The sequence below is a fragment of the Lepidochelys kempii genome, chromosome 1, assembly GCF_965140285.1.
Source record: "Lepidochelys kempii isolate rLepKem1 chromosome 1, rLepKem1.hap1, whole genome shotgun sequence".
In the NCBI taxonomy this organism is placed as follows: domain Eukaryota; kingdom Metazoa; phylum Chordata; order Testudines; family Cheloniidae; genus Lepidochelys; species Lepidochelys kempii.
Genome location: NC_136380.1, coordinates 17,558,631 through 17,584,929, shown reverse-complemented (window position 1 = coordinate 17,584,929; position 26,299 = coordinate 17,558,631). Strand labels below are relative to the sequence as shown.

The 26,299-nt window shown below is 45.0% G+C and overlaps 1 protein-coding gene across 3 annotated transcripts in view; it reads left to right on the top strand.

The window, feature by feature from the left end:
* Window positions 1-26,299, top strand: part of GAB2 (GRB2 associated binding protein 2) — a 179,047-nt gene that overhangs the window by 82,722 nt on the left and 70,026 nt on the right. The window contains exon 2 of one of the 3 annotated variants that reach the window (XM_073335690.2): window positions 13,327-13,518. The exons of the other annotated variants lie outside the window; for them this stretch is intronic. The gene's annotated coding sequence lies outside the window, so the exon portion shown is untranslated. The remainder of the gene's footprint in view (window positions 1-13,326; window positions 13,519-26,299) is intronic. 3 annotated transcript variants of the gene reach the window in all.

Genomic DNA, 26,299 nt, shown 5'->3' with positions numbered 1-26,299 from the left:
AGACAGAGGAAGAGGGATGGAGAGCAATGCAAACTCACTTCTGAACCCCCTGCCCTTTGTGGCTTTAAATCTCAAGCATCACATGGCAGTGGCAGGAAATATGTAGGCAAGGGGGCTTTGGCCTTTCTGAAAATCCCACGGTAGACTCAGATGGCCGCTATAGGGCCAAACCCTCTTTGCCTTACTCATGTACCTAGTTCCACTAATGCTAATGGGTCTGATTCCACTGAAGCCAATGGAGTTACACTCAGAAATGAATTTGGCCAAATGGGACTAAAACTCATGTGAGTAAAGCAAGCAAGATTCAGCTTGTGATCATCCAGTGGCCTGAATTCAAGACTAGGAGCCAGGAATTCTGTCTGTTTCTATTGCCCATCCCCACGGTAGCTAAATGCCTCCCAATGATTAATGGATTTTACCCTCACAAATGCTCCTGTGCAGCAGGGCAGTATTATCCCCATTTTATAGATGGGGAACTGAGGCACACAGAAACTAAGTGACTTTCCCCCATGTCACACCCAAAGTCGGTATTGAAGCTGTGAATTGAACCCAGACCGACTGCCCTTTCTAATAGATCCACCTTCCTACTGAGAAAGCCTGAGTTTTAATCTCACCTGAGACATGGCTTCCTCTGAGGCCCTGAGCAACCCTCAGAGGCCAATATCTTCAAAAGTAGCCACTGATTCCTGAGGGCCCAACTTGCGACCCTTATGGTTTGATTTTCAGAGGTGCTGAGCACCTGCAGCTCCCGTTGACTTCAATGGGGTTCTTCCTGGTCGCAAAACTTGCATGGGCAACGTTACCTGGCCAGAACCTTAATTCCAGCACTTCCTGATATCTGCATGCTCAGTTGTACAAACATGTGCCCTGACCAGGGAAGAAAGGGAAGAAGGAAGATCCTGGGAACTACAGGCCAGTCAGCCTCACCTCAGTCCCTGGAAAAATCATGGAGCAGGTCCTCAAAGAATCAATCCTGAAGCACTTGCATGAGAGGAAAGTGATCAGGAACAGCCAGCATGGATTCACCAAGGGAAGGTCATGCCTGACTAATCTAATCGCCTTTTATGATGAGATTACTGGTTCTGTGGATAAAGGGAAAGCAGTGGATGTATTGTTTCTTGACTTTAGCAAAGCTTTTGACACGGTCTCCCATAGTATTCTTGTCAGCAAGTTAAGGAAGTATGGGCTGGATGAATGCACTATAAGGTGGGTAGAAAGCTGGCTAAATTGTCGGGCTCAACGGGTAGTGATCAATGGCTCCATGTCTAGTTGGCAGCCGGTATCAAGTGGAGTGCCCCAAGGGTCGGTCCTGGGGCCGGTTTTATTCAATATCTTCATAAATGATCTGGAGGATGGTGTGGATTGCACTCTCAGCAAATTTGCGGATGATACTAAACTGGGAGGAGTGGTAGATACGCTGGAGGGGAGGGATAGGATACAGAAGGACCTAGACCAATTGGAAGATTGGGCCAAAAGGAATCTGATAAGGTTCAATAAGGATAAGTGCAGGGTCCTACACTTAGGACGGAAGAACCCAATGCACAGCTACAGACTAGGGACCGAATGGCTAGGCAGCAGTTCTGCGGAAAAGGACCTAGGGGTGACAGTGGACGAGAAGCTGGATATGAGTCAGCAGTGTGCCCTTGTTGCCAAGAAGGCCAATGGCATTTTGGGATGTATAAGTAGGGGCATAGCCAGCAGATCGAGGGACGTGATCGTTCCCCTCTATTCGACATTGGTGAGGCCTCATCTGGAGTACTGTGTCCAGTTTTGGGCCCCACACTTCAAGAAGGATGTGGATAAATTGGAGAGAGTCCAGCGAAGGGCAACAAAAATGATTAGGGGACTGGAACACATGACTTATGAGGAGAGGCTGAGGGAGCTGGGATTGTTTAGCCTGCAGAAGAGAAGAATGAGGGGGGATTTGATAGCTGCTTTCAACTACCTGAAAGGGGGTTCCAAAGAGGATGGCTCTAGACTGTTCTCAATGGTAGCAGATGACAGAACGAGGAGTAATGGTCTCAAGTTGCAGTGGGGGAGGTTTAGATTGGATATTAGGAAAAACTTTTTCACTAAGAGGGTGGTGAAACACTGGAATGCGTTACCTAGGGAGGTGGTAGAATCTCCTTCCTTAGAGGTTTTTAAGGTCAGGCTTGACAAAGCCCTGGCTGGGATGATTTAACTGGGAATTGGTCCTGCTTTGAGCAGGGGGTTGGACTAGATGACCTTCTGGGGTCCCTTCCAACCCTGATATTCTATGATTCTATGATTCTATGACCCTGCCAGGAGCTCTGCGCAGCTGGATCCAGCACCAATGCAGGGCCCCAGTGAAGTGAATAGGACAGTGCACCGGCACAGAGACCCGTATGCCAAGAGCCCATTGCAGAACCAGGGCCAAAACGTTCTAACAGTTCATGGGGTCGGCCCTGATAGAACATGATGGCAATTGGCTACAGCATGGATTGACAGGTCGGGGGAATTCCTTGAAGGTGCTTCTGTTACTGTTTTTAGGGATGTTTGTGTTACCATTTCATAGGACTACTGCTCTCTCCTGCAGCCGCTTATTGCTGAATTTGAGAGACCAAGAACACCCAAACAGTTGCAAAACTCAACCACAATTATCCAAGCATCATGGTCAAAAATCGTTTAATGATTAATCAAATGACTAAAGAACTGATCCAAAGCTCATTGAGGTCAGTGGAAAAAACCCTATTGATTTCAGTGAGCTTTGGATCAGGCACAAACTAAGTAGTTTGATAAAGTGCTTTTTAGGGTACATAGTCTCTCAAATTAACTACTGACTGACGGGGTTGATAGGAAAGTTTCCCTGAAGACAGATTGCTTCATAACTGCCTGCTGCAGGGTTTCTTGTACTTTCCTTTGAAACATCTGTTCTGTCCATTGTCAAAGGCTACATGGACGACCGGTTCAATCCAGTAGGTAATTCCTATATGCATAGCACCTGTATCACACTCACGTACCACAGTGCTGGGTATGGGATAAGAAGCTAAATGGATGGGTAGAGTCATGACTAGAAGTAATAGGATGAAATTAAAAACAGGCTGAATACCAGGAAATACTTCCCGATAGTGAAGGGGAAGTGGTGGAAGCCCTAGAATGAGTCATTTAAATCCAGCTGGGACAAATCAATGGAGCAAACACTGCAATAGGCAATCCTGCACAGGTAGGGGAAGCTGGACTATCATAAGTGTAGTAGGGTTTTTTTCACCTCAACCCTAGATAGGAAGTTTTAATTAATCCAGGGCCACTTTTCATAGTTCTCTATTCTGAATTACCCAGGAAGGGAACCCGAAGGAGAATAAAACATTCAGCAACTGTACCTTTGTATTTACAGCACTGATGCCACAGCAGTGGCCATGAGCATGAATGGCCTTGAGAAGTGCTGTCATTCATCACAGATTTCCACAGTGCGGGGTCCCTAGGTCACGTTATACAGCTGAGCCCACATGGCTGGCCCCATCATAAAGGACATGACTGATTAACTCTGACATTGCCTATGGCGCATACTGAGTGGGATGCATTTCAGTGGGCCGATTCTGAAGTGAGTGTCAGTCAATATTTGTGTAGTGTCTTCACTGAAAGACCAGAAGAAGGGGTAAATTACTCCAGCTTAGACTTCTCTGGAGCTCACTCCAAATCTGGCAGAAACTTAGTTGTCCGAATTCAGAGGTGATGTGCAAAGGGTTGTGTGTATTGTGCACATTGATAAGTGGGGATGAGTCTAAGCTGGTGTTGTACACACCTTGTGGGGAGAGGCAGTGGGTGTGCATTACGCCACCTTAGTTGCCTTCTAGGCTCACCAGTGAATTTAGTCCTCTATGTCTATGGGGAGTCAATGGAACCTGTGGGCATTCACTGAAAGTCAGACCGATGGTGCACTCACATTGCATCCTTCTACCCTAGCTGGATTTCTCTGTGATGTTTCAGTTTAACCTATGTACGTCTCTATATACAAGTACAGCAGACTCTCACTAATAGAGCTGGGTGAAAGATGGACTTCAGTTTGATGCCAATTCCAAAAAGTTAGAAAAAAATAGTTTCAAGTTGAACCAAAAATGAAATTTTTCAAAATGTTTGGCCAACCACTAAGTTGGAAAACAAATTCTTTCCGGTCAAACAAATGTTTTGTTTCAATTTCAAGCATTTTCAAACATTTAAAAAAAATTAAATCAAATTAAAGGAACTTCTGAAGTAAAAAGTCATTTTGAATAAAAAAACCAGACATTTTGTTTTGAAAGTGTCAAAATGAAACATTTTGGTTTGGGAGAATTTTGGGTTTTGGTTTTTTATATGAAATGAAGAACTTGGCAAAATAGACACAAATCTGCAAAATGTTTCAGTGTCACCATCTCTGTGTGTTTGGTTAAAAACAGTTTCAGGCACAAAATTTCACCATCTCCACTCACTAATTCTGACTTTGCTAATTTACACATCCCATTGTTTGTACTGTCAGCTACTCCCCACTTCTCGGCAAAGATCTTATTACTTTTACAAGATCCACTGCGCTGCACGACTTGAAACCGTTACAAATGAAAAGGAGTACTTGTGGCACCTTAGAGACTAACCAATTTATTAGAGCATAAGCTTTCGTGAGCTACAGCTCACTTCATCAGATGCATATCGTGGAAACTGCTGCAGACTTTATATATACACAGAGAATATGAACCAATACCTCCTCCCACCCCACTGTCCTGCTGGTGATAGCTAATCTAAAGTGATCATCAGGTGGGCCATTTCCAGCACAAATCCAGGTTTTCTCACCCTCCACTCCCCCACACAAATTCACTCTCCTGCTGGTGATAGCCCATCCAAAGTGACAACTCTTTACACAATGTGCATGACAATCAAGTTGGGCTATTTCCTGCACAAATCCAGGTTTTCTCACATCCCCCCCACCCCCATACACACACAAACTCACTCTCCTGCTGGTAATAGCTCATCCAGACTGACCACTCTTCAAGTTTAAATCCAAGTTAAACCAGAACATCTTGGGGGGGGGTAGGAAAAAACAAGAGGAAACAGGCTACCTTGCATAATGACTTAGCCACTCCAAGTCTCTATTTAAGCCTAAATTAATAGTATCCAATTTGCAAATGAATTCCAATTCAGCAGTTTCTCGCTGGAGTCTGGATTTGAAGTTTTTTTGTTTTAAGATAGCGACCTTCATGTCTGTGATTGCGTGACCAGAGAGATTGAAGTGTTCTCCGACTGGTTTATGAATGTTATAATTCTTGACATCTGATTTGTGTCCATTTATTCTTTTACGTAGAGACTGTCCAACTGGAGATTTGCAAATTGGATACTATTAATTTAGGCTTAAATAGAGACTTGGAGTGGCTAAGTCATTATGCAAGGTAGCCTGTTTCCTCTTGTTTTTTCCTACCCCCCCCCCCAGATGTTCTGGTTTAACTTGGATTTAAACTTGAAGAGTGGTCAGTCTGGATGAGCTATTACCAGCAGGAGAGTGAGTTTGTGTGTGTATGGGGGTGGGGGGATGTGAGAAAACCTGGATTTGTGCAGGAAATAGCCCAACTTGATTGTCATGCACATTGTGTAAAGAGTTGTCACTTTGGATGGGCTACCACCAGCAGGAGAGTGAATTTGTGTGGGGGGGTGGAGGGTGAGAAAACCTGGATTTGTGCTGGAAATGGCCCACCTGATGATCACTTTAGATAAGCTATTACCAGCAGGACAGTGGGGTGGGAGGAGGTATTGGTTCATATTCTCTGTGTATATATAAAGTCTGCAGCAGTTTCCATGATATGCATCTGATGAAGTGAGCTGTAGCTCACGAAAGCTTATGCTCTAATAAATTGGTTAGTCTCTAAGGTGCCACAAGTACTCCTTTTCTTTTTGCGAATACAGACTAACACGGCTGTTACTCTGAAACGTTACAAATGAGTGACACTTGGAAAATGCATCGCAAAATGTTATTTTGCCAGGCATATTCTATGTTCTTTTATTGGTTTATTTTCCTTCTAATTTGCAGTAGGTCACCCAGACTGTGTGAGCTAGCAAGGTTCCATAGCATTTTGCCTTCCTTTTGCTTTGTGGCTACTTGTAAAAGGCCATGTGCTGCCCTCATGCAGGCCTTGCAAGCCTGGTGGGGCACTGCAGATGTGCAGCACCTTAATGTCCTAAAACTGGGGCATCAGTGCATTCACAATAAAAGGTCTGAGTGAGGGGAAGCCAAAACCAACTAACAAAACAGCATGTCCACTTTATTAAGGTCTTAGGGAAGGAGCAATTGCCACAACAGTGCATAAAGCCCTCACCTCTGGACGCTAGGTCAAAGCTCCCAAACTTAAACGCAACAAAATAAAGCCTCTGAATCTTGTCAGGCTGGTCCTCTGGAGTCTGAGAGACAGCCCACCAACTGCTGCAGCCTGCATGGCTCCTAATCCTCTCCCCCTTGCTCAGCTTCCTGTTCCTGTTTAAATAGCCCAGCCCTAGGGTGAGACAGGGCCCCGTTGGTTATACCTAGGCTGTCTTGGTTGTAGACTCCACCCTGCCCCTTAAAGGGGCAGCACACTCCTTCACACTACTCTTTAATTACCTCTTATCTGGCACCCTTAGTTCCTTATTAGTAAAATCTAAAATGGCAGACACTGACTTTTGTACAGCTTCTTTCTGAGGCATACAACTTTAATGGCAGAATTCTCTCCTGTTTCGAGAGCTAGACACAGTCATCTCCTCAAAATTAGACTGAAGCAGGACATGTGTGATGCATAGGTCTTGTGGCTGGCCCCACTGCATGGGGGGGTGAATTTCCCCTATGGGAATGAAACTTATGCCATGATCGTTCCTCACCCAGCAGAAAAAACACAGAAGAGGGAACACTGGTTTGATGGCACCGAGTGATGTACAAGCTTTTCTCCAGCAAGATTACTCCCACTGCTACCCCCACGATTCAGGCAGGGTATCTGCACATTGGTTGCACCACAGGAGGATTTCCCAATGCTTGTCGCCAAGCTGTTGTTTTCAGCTGGCTGCCGCTGACAACACAGTCAATCAAACCTATTGAACGCTAGGGTCGCTAGTGAAACAGGAACAAACATTGTGCGAGCCACAATGCCTATTGGGCACCCATAAAGACAGACTTTCCAGCTGCAGCACAACATTCACGCAGGAGGAATGGAAAAGGAAAACCGCAACGAACCAGAAAAGAGACTCTAATTAGGCAGAAGTGCAACTCACTGAAGGTTATTCAACGTCTCTCAAATACAGCGCGTAGCTTTGCTGTCTGCCATGGCTCTGCTCCCACTCACGCCAGCTGAGGATCTGGCTGTGTGCCTTTTGAAAAGGCTAATCAGTCACATAGAAAGCTGCCACACGAACTGTCTGATGGTGCATTCACCTGGAATGCTGAAAGCAGCTGTCTGTCCCAAGGGTGAAGCTTGAGGGGGCCTGAGCAGGATGCTGTCAGTGGTGGCCGCTGGTCTCTGGAATCTATTCCTCCTGGAAACACATCTAGAAAGTATTGTCCGGTTTTACCTGTTTCTGCAGGCTTTTGGCTAACTGGAGGCTCTGCAACACACTGGCATTCCACCTGCAGTCTGGGTTTTCTCTGTCCTTTTCTTTTAATGCATGTGGTGGGAGGAAGTCATGATCCACTTGTTCTCTGTGCTTGAACTAAGGCATGGACGATGCACCCTTCTTGAGGGTGCCAGTTCCATTGTTTCAGCGGGCTGCCATGGCTGCACAGTGGGATGCTGTTCCTTAGGTAACTGGAGTCAGTCCTGTGGAGGTAGGATACAGATGAGACCAAAACTTTGATTTGATTCTGTATTTCACTGGGAGCCTGAGCAGAGCGCCAAGATGATGGGCTTTTCAGTAGGTGATATGCATTGTTCTGTTGCAATGGAAGCTTCATCATGGTCATCAGTTTAATTCCTAGATAAAATGAATTGCAATAATCCAGTCTACAGGATACAAATCCAAGGATTGCCATGGACAAATCAGAGTCTGATATGGTAGAGTGCAGTCTTCTGCCCAGCTGTAGCTGGAAGGAAATTTTTTTTTTCAGCCATAGCTATTTGGATACTTAAGGGAAATTGGGAAGTCCAGAAAGACCCCCAAGACTGTGAACCATCTTGATAAAATTTGTATCTATATCCAATCTGCAAACATGGTCTGAGGATATTTGCAGATTTGCATGGAAGTGTAGGACTGGAAGGGACTTCGAGAGGTCATCTAGGCCAGTCCCCTGCACTCAAGGCAGGACTACGTAATAACTAGACCTTTCTTGACAGGCGTTTGTCTAACTAACCTGTTTTTAAAATCCTCCAGTGACAGAGATTCCACAACCTCCCTAGGCAATTTGTTCCAGTGCTTAACTACCCTAATGGTTAGGAATTTTTTTCCTAATGTCCAACCTAAACCTGCCTTGCTGCAATTTAAGCCCATTGCTTCTTCTCCTACAATTTTTCACCCTCTTCTCTGTAACAACATTTTATGTACTTGAAAACTGTTATCATGTCCCCTCTCAGTCTTCTCCAGACTAAACAAACCCAATTTTTTCAGTCTTCCTTCATAGGTCATATTTTCTAGACCTTTAATCCTTTTTGTCTCTCTCCTCTGTCATAATGTTTCTCTCTCCCACTAGTATAACCTCCATCTTCTCTGAGGCCAGTTTCAGACAACTTCTCTTCACCCAGATGCTGATGGCTCCCAGACACTGGGATAGATGGGACACTGGGCTGTTAAGGTCTGATCATAAAGAAATGCAGAGCTGGGTGTTGCCTACATTTTCCTGGCAGGGGGATCCACAGAGTCTCCTAAGGTCCCCCAACGGCTTCATATAGACATTGACTATGCTTGAGAGAAGGTTTGAGGCTGGTGGGATTCCAGAGGTGAGGGCTGTGGAACCAGAATAGGGAAGTTGCCCATCATGACCCTCCGGATTCATTCCAAGAGTAAAGATCGGCACATCTCAGCGCTTTCCTCCTTTTCACCCATCTCTGAGATGCGACAGCAGTAATTGGTGGTTGACTGTGTCAAATGCTGCAGGAGAGATTCAGCAGTGCGATTATGGATGGATGTCCCTTGTCTGTGGATAAGAGGAGGGCATCTATCATCAATGCAATCAGTAATGTCTCTTTCCCATGACGTAGCCTGAAACCTGACTGGGGCTGGGGAATCTAGGACATGGACAATGTACAGGCGGAGTTGGGCGACAGCTCTTCACTAGCTTTGAGCAGTAGCTAGAGAGATTGGTAGCACAAAGTGATGATTTTTTATATATTAGCCAGACTGTTGATGATTTGGGCTGGGGGGAAGGGAGCTTTTGCTTTCCAGGGATGTATGAAGGATGCTGTACCCGTATAGGATATATTAGTGGAGAGGCTGCTTAAGTCATTAGGCATAATTATAGCACCTCTAACTGAACAATGGAATGACATGCCTTTGAATCACTTGTCGCTCTTGCTCTCTGCACACTGATGATGAGCTGTTACAACTAAACAGACCAAAAGCAAACAAACACCACCTGCTGCTAGCCAAAGACGTGTTGGATTAAAAGGTACTCTAGCTGTGTAAACAGGAGTCAGCTGAGGACAAATTGTTTGCATGTAGTTTGGAGAACTGCCTTTTAGATTATGGGGGGCAGGGATGGATGGCTCAGGTAACTAGCAATTATCCTTTCAGCTCTGGGATAACAGCTGGAACCCAGACGATGCTGGAAGTGACTGAGAATCGCCATGGTCTATTCTATTGTAAAAGGAGTTGGTGGCCATAGTGAGTTTATGTCCACACGGTAGTAGGATGCTGCACTCTCATTCACCTGCCTGCACTGGTCCATCAGAAAGCCTAAGACCTAACTGGCATTACATTGACATTAACATCTGCATGGATTTTCCATACTCACTGCTAGCCCTTACCCGTCTCTGTCTCTGCTCAGATGTGGTTCCTCTGAGTCAGAGATAAGGCAAATTAGTGGGAATGGAGTGATTCAGTGGGAAGCCTGGGCACTGCCACTGCCTCCATAAGTCGAGGACTTTTCTCTCCAGAGATGTCAGTTCCGCATCATCGATGATCATCAGAAATGTTGTGAACCCACAGGGTAAAAAGTATCCATACGCAATGAGCTAGCTCAAGGTCTATGCCCCATTTAAGCCTTAAAGATGTGGGACTTAATTGATGCCTAGACCCTCTGATGCTCTTCTGCACGGGGGTAAATTTCACCCAGTGTGAGCTATCGAACGAAAGGCTTTATTTTCTTAGGAATTCAATGGTAGCTCAGCCACAGTTAGGTCAATATCCCTCTTAATGCAGGAAGCCTGGCTATAATCAACACTGTTGTTGTGGATGAAAGAACAATAATAGCACTTGATAAAAGCTTCGCTTTGATTGTCTAGAGTAGGCCAAGTCACCAAGGCTGGCATGAAAAACATAAAAGAAACAAAAGCTGGCTGATAATGTAACAGAGCATTCGCTTATTACAAAGTATTCTGTACAAAGCCAGATGAGCTCTGGACTGAGCCAAAGAACCAATCTCAGATTCCTCTGTGTGAGTCTTGGGGAAATGTTTTCACACACAGAGGCATGGCTTATACAGCTCGAAGAACTGTTCAACAATAATTCTGCTCACTTCTACACTTCTATGGGACCTGGTGTGACAATGCAACATCATGACTCAGTCTCATGTCATCGGAATTCAAGACATGTGAAAGGGCCCTGCTGACCTGATCTGATCTTCCCAGGCTGGATCAGCGTGAGCTTGGCTTTCCAGTAAAACCATCCAATTGGCTTGAAGAAAACTCACACTCAAATGTCTGTGGCCTTGATACACACACACACATACATACGTCTTGTGCCATACAGTCTTTATCTCTCCTTGCCTAAGCTAGGCCATAGGTTTATCATGTAATGGCCACCCTGTGTGTTAATTGCAATAAGAGGAAGGATGGTCCAGTGGTTAAGTCATTAGCCTGAGTTTGGGGAACACAGGTTAAATTCTGTGCTCTGCCATGAAGTGCTTGGGTGAGTCTCTGTGCCTTTGTTCCCTGTCTATAACATGGGATAACATACTTCCCTCCCGCAGTGGGAGTAGTGAGGAAAAAGACATGAAAGATTGTGAGGTACTTAGAGGCTATGGTGATCATACCTATGTAAGTAACTTACAAGCCCTGTAGAATGCCCTAGAGGGAGCAAGCTGGTAGAAGCACTGGATGATCTAATAGGTCTTTTCCCGCCCTACCACCTATGATTCTGTGCAGAAGTCAAACCTGTGTGCCTGATTCTGTGAGCCCTCTGTCTGGATGTTTTCCCAAGAATCATGACATGTTAATGGGTGCTTAGGCCAGTTCCATCCCTGGTTTAACCAAGGATTGATTCAGCCCAAGCAGCATTCCTGAGTTGCTTCCAGATTAATGCCAGAGTTCATTTTGGAACCTGGAAGAAAACATAAAACCATCACTGGTATAGTGTGCAGATGATACAAAAATTGAGGGGGTGGTAAGTAATGTAGAGGACAGGTCAGAGATACAGAGTAATCTTGACCGCTCAGTAAGCTGGGCTCAAGCAAACAATATACATTTAAATACGGCTACATGTAAAATCATATGTCTAGGAACAAAAAATGTAGGCCATACTTACCAGAAGGGGGACTGTATCCTCAGAAGAAGTGATTCTGAAAAAGATTTCGGGGTAGTGGTGGATAATCAGCTGAACATGAGTTCACCATGCGACATTATGGCCAATAGGGCTAATGCGATCCAGGGATGCAGAAACAGGAATTTCAAGTAGTAGGGAGGTTATTTTTATTTCTGTATTTGGCACTGGTGCAACCACTGTTGGAATATTGTGTCCAGTTCTGGTGTTCACAATTCAAGAAGGATGGAGAGGGTTTTCAGAAGAGCCACGAGAATTATTAAACGGTTAGAAAACTTGCCTTCTAGTGACAGCAGGGCCGGATTTCCAATTAAGCACGTAGGCACGTGCCCAGGGACGCCGGCGTTCTAGAGACACCTAAAAGTAAAAAGTGAGTTAAAAGTTTCATTTTTTATGGAAAATACAAAGGTCAGCTGTAGGCAGGGGTAGGGCACTGAAGATGCTGTGCCTAGGGGCACATAAGGCATCCACTGCATGCATCCAATGAAGTGAGCTGTAGCTCACGAAAGCTTATGCTCAAATAAATTTGTTCGTCTCTAAGGTGCCACAAGTACTCCTTTTCTTTCTGCGGATACAGACGAACATGGCTCCTACTCTGAAACCTGTCAAAAGATTCAAGAAGCTCAATCTCTTTAGCTTATATAAGAACGGCCATAATGGGTCAGACCAATGGTCCATATAGCCCAGTATCCTGTCTTCCAACAGAGGCCAATGCCAGGTGCTTCAGAGGGAATGAACAGAATAGGGCAATTATCGAGTGATCCACCCCTTGTTGTCCAGTCCCAGCATCTGGCAGTCAGAGGCTTAGGGACATCCAGAGCTTGGGGTTGCATCCCTGACCATGTTGGCCAATAGCCACTGATGGACCTGTCCTCCATGAACTTATCTAGTTCTTTTTTTAACCCAGTTATACTTTTGGCCTTTGCAACATCCCCAGGCAACAAGTTCCACAGGTTGACTGTGCATTGTGTGAAGAAATATTTCTTTTTTTTTTTTGTTTAAACTTGCTGCCTATTAATTTCATTGGGTGACACCTAATCCTTGTGTTATGTGAAGGGGTAAATAACATGTCCATATTCACTTTCTCCACACCCATCATGGTTTTATAGTCGTCTAGCGTATCCCCGCTCAGTCAGCTCTTGTCTAAGATGAACAATGCCAGTCTTTTTAATCTCTCCTCATATGGATGCAGTTTCATACCCCTCATCATTCTTGTTCCCCTTCTTTGTATTTTTTCTAATTCTAATGTATCTTTTTTGAGCTGGGGCAACCAGAACTGCACACAGTATTCAAGGTGTGGGCGTATCATGGATTTATATAGTGGCATTATAATATTTTCTGTCTTCTCTATCCCTTTCCTAATGGTTCTTAACATTATCTTAGCTTTTTTGACTGCTGCTGCGCACTGAGTGGATGTTTTCAGAGAACTGTCCACAATGACTGCAAGATCTCTTTCCTGAGTGGTAGCAGCTAATTTAGACCCCATGATTTATATGTATAGTTGGGATTATGTTTTCCCATGTGCATTACTTTGCATTTACCAAAATTGAATTTTATCTGCCATTTTGTTGCCGAGTCACCCAGTTTTGACAGATCCCTTTGTAAATCTTCACAGTCAGCTTTGAACTGAGCTATCTTAAGTAATTTTGTATCATCTGCAAACTTTACCACCTCAATGTTTATCCCTTTTTCCAGATCATTTATGAATATGTTGAACAGCAATGGACCCAGCACAGATCCTTGGAGGACCCTGCTATTTATCTCTCTCCATTGTGAAAACTGACCATTTATTCCTACCCTTTGTTTCCTGTCTTCGAACCAGACACTGATCCATAAGAGAACCTTCTCTCTCATCTAATGACTACTTACTTTGCTTAACAGACTTTGGTGAGGGAACTTGTCAAAGGCTTTCTGGAAATCTAAGTATGCTATATCCACTGGATCCCCTTTGTCCACATGTTTGTTGACACCCTCAAAGAATTCTCATAGATTGGTGAGGCTTGATTTCCCTTTACAAAAGCTTAACAAAGAGAAGGTTAAGGAGTGACTTGATTATAGTCTACAAATATCTCCATGGGGAACAACTATTTAATAATGGGCGCTTCAAGGTTATAACACAATCCAATGGCTGGAAGTTGAAGCTAGACAAATTCACTGGAAATAAGGCGTACACGTATAACAGTGAGAGTAACTAATCATTGGAGCAAATTGCCAAGGGCCATGGTGGATTCTCCATCACGGACTATTTTTAAATCAAGATTGGATGTTCTTCTAAAAGATCTGCTCTAGGAATTGTTTTTGGGAAGTTCCATGGCTTGTGTTATACAAGAGGTCAGACTAGATGATCACAATGGTCCCTTCTGGCCATGGAATCTATAATTATTATTTGTATTATGCAGAGTCCCAAACTGAGATCAGGGCTCCATTGTGCTAGGTGCTGTGAGTCTCTGCCTCACAATGCTTAAACTCTAAACAGCTATGACAGACAAAAGATGGGAAGGGAACCAGAGAAGCAAAGTGACATGACCAAGGTCACACAGCAAATCAGTGGTAGAGTCGGGGTAGAATTCAGGTTTTCCTATTCCCATTCTAGTATCCTATCTACTAGACCACACTCACTCTACCACTCAGACTGAGCTGCTGTCTTCCTCGTGCTGTGTCTGGCTGAGTTTATGAGGCAGACATTACATATCCCCACCCCTCACAAGGGCCACAAGATGATACCCTAATTCACTCAGCACTTTGCTGTGTTCTTATACAGCTTCCTTAGGCCAGAGAACTCAGATACCTAGAGGCTTGCCTCAAATTACTAATGGCCCCATCATCAGCTAAGGTAAATGGATGTCATCTCAGTGGAGCTATGCTGATTTACACCAGCTCAGGATCTGGTGCTGAAGCTTGGTAAACTAAACACCAACAACAAACCTGTTACTAAGTTGTATTCAGTCAGGTCTGTTTTCACAAAGTGGTGCTGCAGTGACCTCAATGACAGTAAGAGGAAAGGCTTTGTCTTCAGTGAAATTCACCACTGTCTGTTTCTTTTGGTTTCCAAAGAATAATCCTGCCAAGACTGTGGAATCAGTGCCAGATTGTGAAGGGACTGAGTGTAGTCTGATAACGCGTGGATACTAATGCACTGAATAATAGAAAAGTTTCCAGACTATACAGCTTATACGTCCAATACACAGAGGCTTTGCACAACGTGACAAACCTCAGCCTCACTTAGCCTGAATTTCTGTGTCAGTTTCAGAAAAGTTTAGATAACTCAACAGGATTGGGACTAGACTTGGTTGCTGAAACAACACAGACCTTCAGGCCTGTCACTGGCACACTGATTAACGTTCAAATGCAGAGCTACGAATGCAGCCAGTATCTTACCCTCCATAACCCAATGAAATCTCTCTCAAAACTGCCCTTCACTTCCGTGATAAAGGCTCTGGTCCTTTACAGCCTGGGACACACCCGTGTGAAGTCATGCCCTGTGTAACTACGGTATATGGGACCTTTTCCTATGGTGCTGCTGCCCAAGGCTCCAAGCAGCTATGGCAATGAAGGACAATCCCATTGTGATGTTATGAGCGCACATGGTGCTGTGACCAAATTGCTTTGTGATGGTGTTTGGCAATGTGGTAGGGGATGTTCTATTGGCCAGGGCACAGGTTTGTGGGTTCATTTCTCAGCTCTGCCCCCGACTCCTGATGGGTTCATGTCCAAATCCACACCACAGTCCTCCCAACTCTGCTATAATGGGCTCCCAACGGTGAAAGAACCTCTCCAGACTGGCTGACACCCAGGCCTTTGTTGTGCTGAACCTCTGTTTATTATTATTGGTATTCCAGGAGGTCCTCGAGGCTCCAAGAAATCCCGGAGCCCCATTGCACTTGGCATTGTACACACACATAGTAAGAGACAGTCCCTGTCCTGAAGAGCTTATAGTCTAAATAGACAAGACTGAGAAAGGGTGGGAGACAAAAGGATCATTCTCCCCATTTTACAGATGGGGAACTGAGACACAGAAAGATTCAAGTGACTTGCCCAAGGTCATTCAGGGTGTCTGTGGCAGCTCTGGGAATTGACCCCAGTCATTGCCTTAGCTATGTCTTCTCCAGTGAGTCTTTATAGTGTTCCGCACCAAGGATGGAGGGGAGGCTCACCTGACTGTCCTCCCCTTTAACTACATCCACACCCTCCAAGCAGTGACCTGTCCTCCAGAGAAGTGGCCGTACCCTGTTCCTTTTGGAGCGTGGCAGTGTCAGAGTCCCTAGAAGGCAGTGGGAGCAGCTCTCAAGGATTGAATGCCCTGCCTTTGCCCCAGAGCTGTGTTTTCCCACCTCTCACCTCTGCAGATGGAGCTGGAAATCTGGGGAGCCATTTCCACATTCCCTTTGCTGTACCACTGACCCACTGCCTCCTTGTGACACTGCGGACACGTCTCGAACTCCTCAACTCCTCTCCCCCATCCCCAAGTCATGCTGCTCAGCATCCCATTAGACGCGTCAAGGCTCTTCCAGCACATCACTGGAGAGTGAATTCCTCTGGCAGGGGAAACGCAGTCAGTTCTGCTTTCTGCCAAGCTGCTAGGCCAGTGGCTGTGGGCTGAATGCGTTTAATGGGGTGTTAGTCCCTTTATGTGAAGGGGTTTGTGACAGACACAGGATGAAAACGAGGAGGGGGTATTAGCGGCTGCTGCAAAGGAGACTCGTACAGATACAAAACCATTTACGTGCACATTAACTACAGAGCTAGGGGCCAGCAGTCATGGTGAAAGCAGGCTGGATTTGGAGCCCCATTTCTTTCTCTTCACTGTTGTCTACTCATATAGACCTGGGACCATAGGGCCTGATTCTCCTCCCACCTGTGCTAGGTTTTCCCCTGGTTATCAGTCTATTGACGTCAGTGGAGTTGGTCCTGATTTTACACTAGTATAAGAAAGATCAGAATCCAGCCCATGGCATCTAGAGGTGGGAAATGACTGTCCTAGGCCGTACTAGGCCCAGCTCCTTGCCAGTTCCCTATAGGCTGGGTTATTCCTCCTTTTATAGGGTTCATTACATGTTGACAATGTGCTCAGCTCCCTGTGAGACACGAACTTCAAGAGGCTCCTCAGACACACACACACAAGATATGCCGCATTATGAAATCCATTGCCTGACAAAAGGGTGCCGGGGCCAAGACGCAGCCCTGCCTGAAACCAGATACTGATTTAAAAGGTGCTGACATCCGATCCCCCAGATGTACACGGGCAGTGGTTCCATTATGCAGCTCGCTAATCAAGTCCAGCAGAGTGGTTGGGACACCCACACCCTTTAAGGCCTTTCATAGCACGACTCGGTCAACTGAATCAAACCCAGCCTTAAGCGTGACATAGGTCACATGAAGGGGCTTCCTGAACTCACGCTGTATCTCTGACAACAAGCAGAGGGCCAAAATGGCGTCTAATGTGGACCTATTCCTCGTAAAGCCTGACTGTTGGGGGCGATGCTTCCAATGTAGCAGGGGCTCCAAACATGTAAGCAGAACATGCGCAAACCCCTTCCCTGGCATGGACAACAAGGAGATCAGCCTATAGCTCTTACCTTTGCCACACCACCTCTTCCCCTTCTAAAGTGAGAGCACAATACCATCCTTCTAGGCCGTTGGCAAGGTTCCAGTTCTCCACACCAGGCAAAAGATAGCCAGAAGTAATTCCACCACTGCTTGACTTAAAAAAAAAAGGGGTGGGAGGGGGTGGGAAGAGCCAACAGCAAAACTCCCACTGATTTTGATAGAGCCAGTATTATCCTTAAGTCCCTTAGTTGCCTGCTGCAGCAGAATCACACACCTCTTATGTGCCACAAGGGGGACAAAGGCCCATGGTCTAGTCCTAAAGTGGGTTACGCTCCCAGTGGTAAGGGCAGGACACTCAAGCCCTGAATGCAGTGAAGGCCATGCTGGCAATTCTGGTGACCACATGTATGGGTGGAAACAGTGCCTGGATCAGGTGGACCCATTCATTTAACCACGTTCTGCCCCCTAAGCAGAGCACATGCTCTCCTCTCTGATCAAATTTGTTTCCTTATAATGGCCATAGCCATGGCCTTCTTATCAGCAATTGCTGTGACTGAATAATTATCAGTGAATTCCTTGCCTCACCAGTAAAAGGCAGTTTGAATGCCCGGCTTCGATGCTATCAGCATCTTTTTGCTGCAGTTTCCCCCTTCATGTCAACTAGGACACGGGCAGGGAAGGCAATGTACTACGCTGAATGTGTCAGGGCAAGCTATTACCTACCTCGTGTTCAGAGTGGAAAGTGTACACTTGCATTAACCCCACAATCACTAAGGATAAGTGTGCTTCAGCTGGCTCCTCTTGCCTCCCTCACCTGTACCCTTACCACAAACACCCTGATTCTCTCCTAAACTGCCTATCCAAGAGACACACCCTCTCTTGCAAACATTCTTTCCTGTACCGCTGCCTCCTTCCTCTTAGCCTCCAGGTATCTGCTTTTTGCACCCACTCTTCACAGACATCTTCCTCCAAAATCCAGCTCCCCCTCCCTACTTCCCTGTTGCACAGTTCACAATCTGATTGTCCAGTCGGTGACAGGTCACATGGGGAGCACACCAAGGAGGTCCCTGAGAGCGAGGCAGCAAGATTCTTGACCCAGTCTACTTACCCACTGCCAGGAATCCTCCTCATTCACTCAGTCAAGCATGCCTCAGACAAATCTTTTCCTGTCTGTGGATAAAGCACCCCCCAGCCTAGAGCACTCGGCCCATAAAACCAGCGGAGTTTCCACTTGCTGGGGATCTGGCCTCAAACCCATAAAACAGCCAGTTTCCAAGTATCATCCATCTGGAAACTGGACAGTTCTCTGAGGGATAACATGTCCTTCCTCTATTAAGAGGTTCAGTAGAATCCTCTTAAAGTAGGCACAGATCGGTCTTCATGTAACAATTAAGTAATCATCCTGATGATCAGAGGCTCAGATGAATACATTGTGCTGGGAGGTCTTTGTTATTTTTTTCTTTTTTCTTGAATTGCCTTAAAAAGAAGTAAGGTATGCGGAATCAAAATATTTTAAAATGATCTAAAGGCCATTAAACAGCCATAATTTAGTGGAGAAGATGCCTGATATGAACAAAGGACCACACAGTGGAAGTTTATGCCACACAAACATCATTTTACAGCTGTTAAGCTACTGGCCCTACTCCACCATAAAAAAAAAAAAAAGCTATTGAACAAATTTAACCCTTGGATCAAACTACATGGGAGTGAAATGAGAGGCTCTGGTATAGCTGGGGAAATGGAAGCAGGCAAAGGTTTCAAGCTGGAAATAGAAGGGACCAGAAATAAGTAAAATCGGAAAATTGAAAACAAAACTGTGAACAGGCAATGTTTTTAGTGAGAGACAGTGTGGGCCAGTGGCTAGAGCACAAAACTGGGATTTCAAAGGGCTGCATTCTTTTCCTGGCTGATGTGCTGTGTGCCCATCTTCTGTGCTCTATAGGTGTTTATGCTGCACTCATTCCTGTGGTATCTGAGCTCCTTCCAGTCGTGCACTGAGCAACGTGACAATGCCTCTGTCACCTGTCGTTTGTTCTCTCATCCTGTCTCCTGGATGTTGGTTTGGTAGGGGCTTGTGTTTAAATATACACATTGCTATGTATCCACATGAGAGAAGGCAAGGTCAAAGCAGCACACCTGGGACTTGCAGCAAAAAGTAGGGCAGCTGGGGAAGGTCCTTAGCTCATGGGGGGAATTTGTTCCACAGTTACAGACAGTCCCCGAAGAAGCTCTAGCTCCTGCGTGGATGAGCTTTATTCTTATCGTGGAGTGTCACAGCCCAGGGGTCTTGAACACAGCCCTGCAAGGGCCATGGGCACAGCCCCATTCCAGTCCTCCACCCTGCTAGCAATAGTTTAGCTCAGGCCCCGAAGCCCAGCCCCAGTGTGAGGCTCCACCCCGAGGTCTGATTGGCAGACTCCCAGAGTGGCTGATTGGCCCGCTGGCCCTACTGAAGCCAGCAGCAGGAAAAGGAAGCGGTGTGTACAACTAGGCTTCACTCTGCTATGGAGTGTTCGCATGCATCTTGTGCTTCCTGCTACCCCTGCTATCTGCTCCCTGCTCCCGCTTCCCTGGTTTGAATTACTAGGATTCTGACCCAGATTGACTTGTGGTTCCACACTTTGTCTCCAGCCTTGGACCCCCTGGTATCCTGACCTGTCCTCACTGTAGTTCCTATCTCCGGTTTGTCTCCTGCCTCTGATCTCCTGCTATCCCAACCCAGCTGACTCTTGACTCCTGTCCTGTCACTGAGGACTCTGGCTCTGAATACCAGGAGCTGGCTGTGGCAGAGAGTTCCACTGTGCCAGAGAGGCCAAGTTGTCAATCCTGGTCTTTATCCTAGAGCTTTGGGCAAGTCACTTCACCCCACTCTTTCCCTTCCCATCTCTCCCAGACACGACGAAGTTGGGGTGCTCTAAGAAAACCTAAGGTAGCTAAATCTGAACAGTAATAACCTCCAGCCCCATGAAACAACCAGATAAATTAACTGTTCAACACACCGGGCCAAACCTAAAAAGGCAGCATATGATACTGCTCTTTAACACTTCAGAGAGGCTTCGTTCAAGCAGGCTACATTACACCAGTGAAATACTCAAAGCAAAGGCCCTCGCCTAGAAAACACAGTCTGAATGCTCACACGGTGGAAACAGATACTGAAGCCACAAGGCACAATGGAAACTCAAGAAATAACTTTGCAAAGAATGTAACGGGGGAGAAATTGAAACAGAAGTTCCTTGACTTTGTTGTACAAAATACAAAGAAGTAGGAGAAAGATCCCTCCTCAGCCTATCAGAAAGAATGATTCCCACAAACAGACCAGCAGGAAAACTGTATCACCTCTGCTTGCTATGGACACTTCACTCACGATGGACACAATGGGCAAAATTCAGAGCCTAAGGGCTTGATCCAGCTCCACTGAAGTTAGTGGAAAAACTCACCCCAAAGTTCAAAGGGAATTAAATCAGGCCTGGAATAAGCACAAAGGAATCTCACTTATATTCCCTCTGTGTTTGGCCCATTATCCATCTAGCCTGATCCCATTAAGCCAATGGAAGGGCTCCCATTGACATTCAGTGGGGTTTAGAGCAGACTCTAAAGCATCAAAGCCTTTGCTTTTATGATACTTCAATGCAGGCATCGTTTTCCCTTCCAAGGACAATTGACACAAGGCATTAGTTCCCACTAGACCTGTAAAATCTGATAAATTGCTCTTTAGCTGGTGGGGACAAAATGTAACTTAAAGGAATTTGACTAGGAGGAGTACAGTGTAGTAGCCATGGTGATGAGCATTATGAATGCCGAGCTAGATTAGGTTACACAGAAACTGCAAACCGCTCCTTCTGTAAAAATATCAACAGACTTGAAGAGGAGCTCTGTGTAAGCACAAAAGCTTGTCTTTTTCACCAACAGAAGTTGGTCTGAAAAAAGATACTACCTCACCCACCTTGTCTCTCTAATATCCTGGGACCGACACAGCTACAACAACACTGCAATAAACTGATTTGTAAGAATAAATGAAAAGGAGTACTTGTGGCACCTTAGAGACTAACCAATTTATCTGAGCATGAGCTTTCGTGAGCTACATGAAGTGATGAAGTGAAGCTCACGAAAGCTTATGCTCAAATAAATTGGTTAGTCTCTAAGGTGCCACAAGTACTTCTTTTCTTTTTGCGAATACAGACTAACACGGCTGCTACTCTGAAAAGAATAAATGAGATTCACATGCAGGGCCATGTTCTCTTTGTATGAGTAGATAGCAGGTTTTACCAACAATCTGAGGTTGTGTTCAAATTGACTGCAGGGGGCTTTGGATGGGTTTGTCCATTGATAAGATACAGAACAAAGTAGTGGAGAAGTTGTAATGGGTTTGACATCAGTGATGATGAGAAATTCTCTTTCTAGTGCTGCCGTATCTCACGCTAGTTGGTGTTTTTAATTAAAGCCTCAGGTCTGGGAGTCAAATGATTATGTGAGAACCTCAGCTTTCTTCTTCTTCTTCTTCAAGAACCCAAATGTATTGGGTTTTTTAAAAATCTTTTAAAAAAGAATGTCATGGTTTGGGGGGGGGGGGCTGAGTCATGATTTTTGAATGCTTAGGGTACACCAGAATTCTGGACTCAGCTCTGCTTCTGTTTCTCCATGTACTACATGGGGATAATAATCCCCCAGTATAGTGGTGTGAGACCTATGGCTCTTCAGTGCTAAGTATTATTACCCAGAAGCTAATGGAGTGTTCTCTTCATGGAGCTAGGCTAAAGGGATAAATGTTTGCAAGTATAGAAAGCTGTTGTAGGGGACAGTGGCGTGTTGTCTTGTTACTATAGAACCACAGAAATAGGAGATAAAAAAGAGCTATTCGGTTTTTTCTGTAATGGTTGCAGATGGGGCGTGCATACACATATCTATATATTTAGTTCCTCTAATAGCAGTCATGGCAAAGAGAAGATTGTGATTTTTTCCAAGCTTAATTGAAATCTGAAAGCCAGCCTGGTGTGCTGTGTATTGCTAAACAATTCGCTGCTCCACTGCATTTGTAAGATTGTACTGTGCCTGGTTTCCTGGCATCGACAGCCAGTTTGAGAATTAGCGCAAAACTAATTAGGTTACAAATCTTGGAGAAGCAAACAAAGGCTATTTATAAGTCTTTATAAGAAGACAAGTGAAAATCTGATTGTTCAGAGAAATGTCTGCAGAGGTTTCTCTTTCTTAACTGGGTCACTGAATTCTCACAGAGCTAGTCTAAATACCAGAACAGTCCTTCCAGAATGCACTACAATAGTGACCAGAATGAAGTGGACACAGTACGTGCTATTCTGAGATGTACAGTGTGTATGTGCGCCACTGTCCTCTGCTGGATGAAATCAGCACTGCTGAGTCCTGTACTGCTATAACAGCTAAGGAAGACCCTCCTTTCCTTGCTTCTGGAGAAGACAATCTGAATTCTATACCAGCTGATGCTATCAGTTTCTAAGTCACTGCCTGATAAGGGCTGGCTCACAGCACATCTCCTATAACTGACATCATCTCCAGTGTACTGAGTGATGTTTTTGCCTTTATTATTAATTATTATTATTATTTATTTATAGCTACAGTACAATCATTATTCATGATTCATTATCAGCAAAGACAAGACTGGGTCCCTGGCCTGAATTGCTTCCAATATAAGTGACATGGACACAACTTTCTTATCAGTGGGGTGTTGATAAATGAAAGCTGATGTAATTCAAGTGTGAAGTATTATTATCTATTATGAATACACAGCCATGTAGGGTTGTGGCCATAGTTTCCTTTTGCTGGGATAACACGACAGCTGCCAAAGCAAATACTATTCCAGACTGGTTTTCGATGTACCTCTCCTGTTTTCTCATGATGCTGGTACCAGTTCTGCCCTGGCAATATTTAGATACCAGCATGATTAGGTTCCTCTATCATTCTAAGATAGACAGACTATATACAACCTAGTGCCTGTCCTCCAATTAAAACTTCTGCTTCCTTTCTCTTACTCTTGTTTTCGCTGGCTGCATGTAATTGGGTTAGATCAGTAGCGGCCAAGGTGCAGAGAATTCTATCATGCACACTATAATCACCCTCATCATTTATATGGCTATGTAGCCTACTACAGGTCCCAGCAAGTGATGTTCCATCTCAATAGGTCACTCAGATCAGAAGCATTGCATGATCAGAGCTGTAGTTTCCATCCCTGTATTAAAGATGACGGTGGCTGCAATCTCCTCCATGTTATGGAAATTAGGTTCAACCTTTGGGCTCCTGGCAAGCCACCAAAGTGGCCCTTGGTTGGACAAGTTTTGGGTACCAGCAGGGTCAAATTTATTTGAAATCTTTAGAGCGAGATTCTGCCACCCAGTACGTATGGTAATTAATATCTTACCTCAGGCCCTGGGCTAGGCCTTTGGTGCTGGAGGACTTGAGTTCAATCCGTGCAGATGATGCATTGTGTCTGCAGCATGGCCAATCCCAAGCATTCAAAAATCATGAGATTGGTTTAAAATTATGAATTTTTTTAAATAATAAATTTGGGATTCTTTTTATTTGCCTGTTGGCTTCTGAGCCATTAAGGTTCACATTTTCAAGCTTTTCTCCATAACCATGAGGGCTAAAAATTAACTTTTTTAAAAATGAGAGCTGAGATTACTATGACTCCAAGAGCTGGGGCTTTAAAAAAGAGCCACCAAATATCACAAGGCAGCACTGGGGCTGTCCAGAATGCATGTGGTCATGGGCTTTGTTATGTATGTGCCTATATTTTTTTCTTTTAGCCTGTTAAACAAAATATTTTGGGTGAGTTTGTGTTCACTGCCTGTGGTTTTTATAGATAAAACTGACATTTATTCAACAAAAAAGTATGTGAACCTCAGGAACAAAATGAAAACAATTCTACTTAGCTTGGCAAATGGTCAGCGAGCTATCTGCAATAAACCATTTATCAACAAATGCAGCTTTGTCAATGCAATGCAAGTTTGACACCAAGTTTATCTCTCACAAACACGTTTCTTCTCCTTCATGCATGTATGATGTAAATGGTTTTAATGCAACTGATTGAAGAGGAAGAGATAGATTTTCAGGCGGTGTAAACTCACAGAGTTCCAATAAAGTCAAGGGAGCTGCATCAGTTTATACCAGTCAAGAATCTGGCCCAACATTTTCCTACACGCATGAATACTAACAGAGACAGGTGTCAGGATGTGTACCTCCAGGGGAAGAACACACTCAGAAAGGTTTAATACAGATTTGTTACAGAACAGAATTCACAGCTGGTTAAGTCTCTGAAACTCCCAAGGAGGCATGGTCTCAAACTGGGACATGGATCCAAACACCCCTGAACCTTAGGGAAGTTCAAACTTAGAGCCTGGATTCTCTCCTGCACCACAATCCACTCAGTGTAAGTGAGGGAGAGGAGACCATCACTGAGCTGGTTATGGCTCCCTGATTCTCTGGGACAATCCACACCAGCTCCAGGCTAGGTTACAGCAGTCTATGACCTACTGTAACCTATGTCAGCTGGCAATGGTCTAGTTGGAGATGCTGAAGCATACCATGCGCTAATCAGATCCATACCCCCTCCTTTCCCAATATGCCCATGCATTGGAGCTGACTGAGACCTCCCCCCATGCAACAAAAATTCTCAGCTGTCCAGATCCAGCCAGAGCAGCACAAAGAGGTCAGAGCAGCCTGACCGAGATCTGAACTCCACAGCTGGAGTGTATCTCTGTAATGAGCCAAACCAAAACCCTCCATCTGCCCTGGATCTGGAGTTAGACATTGCAGCTTGAGCCTAACTCTACTTCCAAGCATGGTGACTCCACACACAGGCCAGACTGAATGGTGCTGAGCATCTACTGGTGCTGACTGACTCCATGAGAGCTGAGTTCACCACATTGTAAGATCATAGCATACAATCTTAAGGAGGAGCCAGAAATCAATTATTTCCTCTCCTGAAGTGCTTTTCTTAATGCCGTGACATTTTATAATAGCAACAGGATACAGAAGTATGTGGGGATAGCACTGGACAAACTTCAGAAGGTCTATCTCTGGATGAAATCTATGGTCTGTGTTATGTAGATCAGACTAGAGGATCACAATCATCCCATCTGGGTTTAAATTCTGTTAATCGTAATATTTAGCACTTATTTTGCATGTTCAAAGTGACATACAAAGATGAGCAAATCCACCTTCCCAGAACTCCTGTGAGCTGGATAAAGCAGGATTATTATTCCCCTCTCACAGAAAGGGGAAACTGAGGCACAGAGAGGGTAAGTGACCTGCCCAAGACCACAGAGGGAATCAGGATTTGGATTTAGGAGTCCTCAAACTGGGCTGCAGCCATGAGATCACACTGCTTCTCATGGATTTTATTTAGCTGGGATGAGCACCCAGCGCTTAGAGGAACTCTATACAAAGCAACAGTGTCTGCAAAATTGGGCTGGAATCAGATGAGCTCTTGCTGGACTGGGGGACTTCCGTACTGCCTCCCCAGAAAGACTATTGTTTACAGCCACAATTTAGCCCTGCTAGAAAACACTAAATATAAGTAATCCTGTCAGGCATCCTCCAAGCCCAAGCAGCAGGCTGCACACCGGTCTCTTCAGAGCATGTTTCACAAGATTGCTTCAGAGCTAACGTGACAGCCTAGTTTTGTTTTGGGGTTTTTAAATTCCAGCTCGGGTCACAGATTAATTCCTGCTCTCTGCCTCCAGCAGCCGGGCCAATATGCATGCTGCAAACACATGTGCTTCTTGGCAAAAGGCATATGATCTGAAAACCAGCCCTTCAAACGTGTCTCACTCAGCCAGCACTTTCCTACATACAAAACAGGTGTTTGCTTAGGGGAGGAAAATATTGGAGGCGGCAAAATGTTCATTACGTGAGCGATCGGGGGGTCATGAGTCACATTTATTTTCCAGTTTGCCTAGGGCACCATAAATCCCCAGAGGCTGTTCAGGGAAGTAGCCTTGACAGGGATGGTTCTTTGAGAACCAGTAACATTTTCTTTGCTACGGAATTGGATATATTTCAGGAAACAGAAGATTTTGCAAACAAGTGAAGCTTGGATTCTCCACAGATCTTCCTGGCACGATTCCCGATATTAAAAAACAGCAGCTTC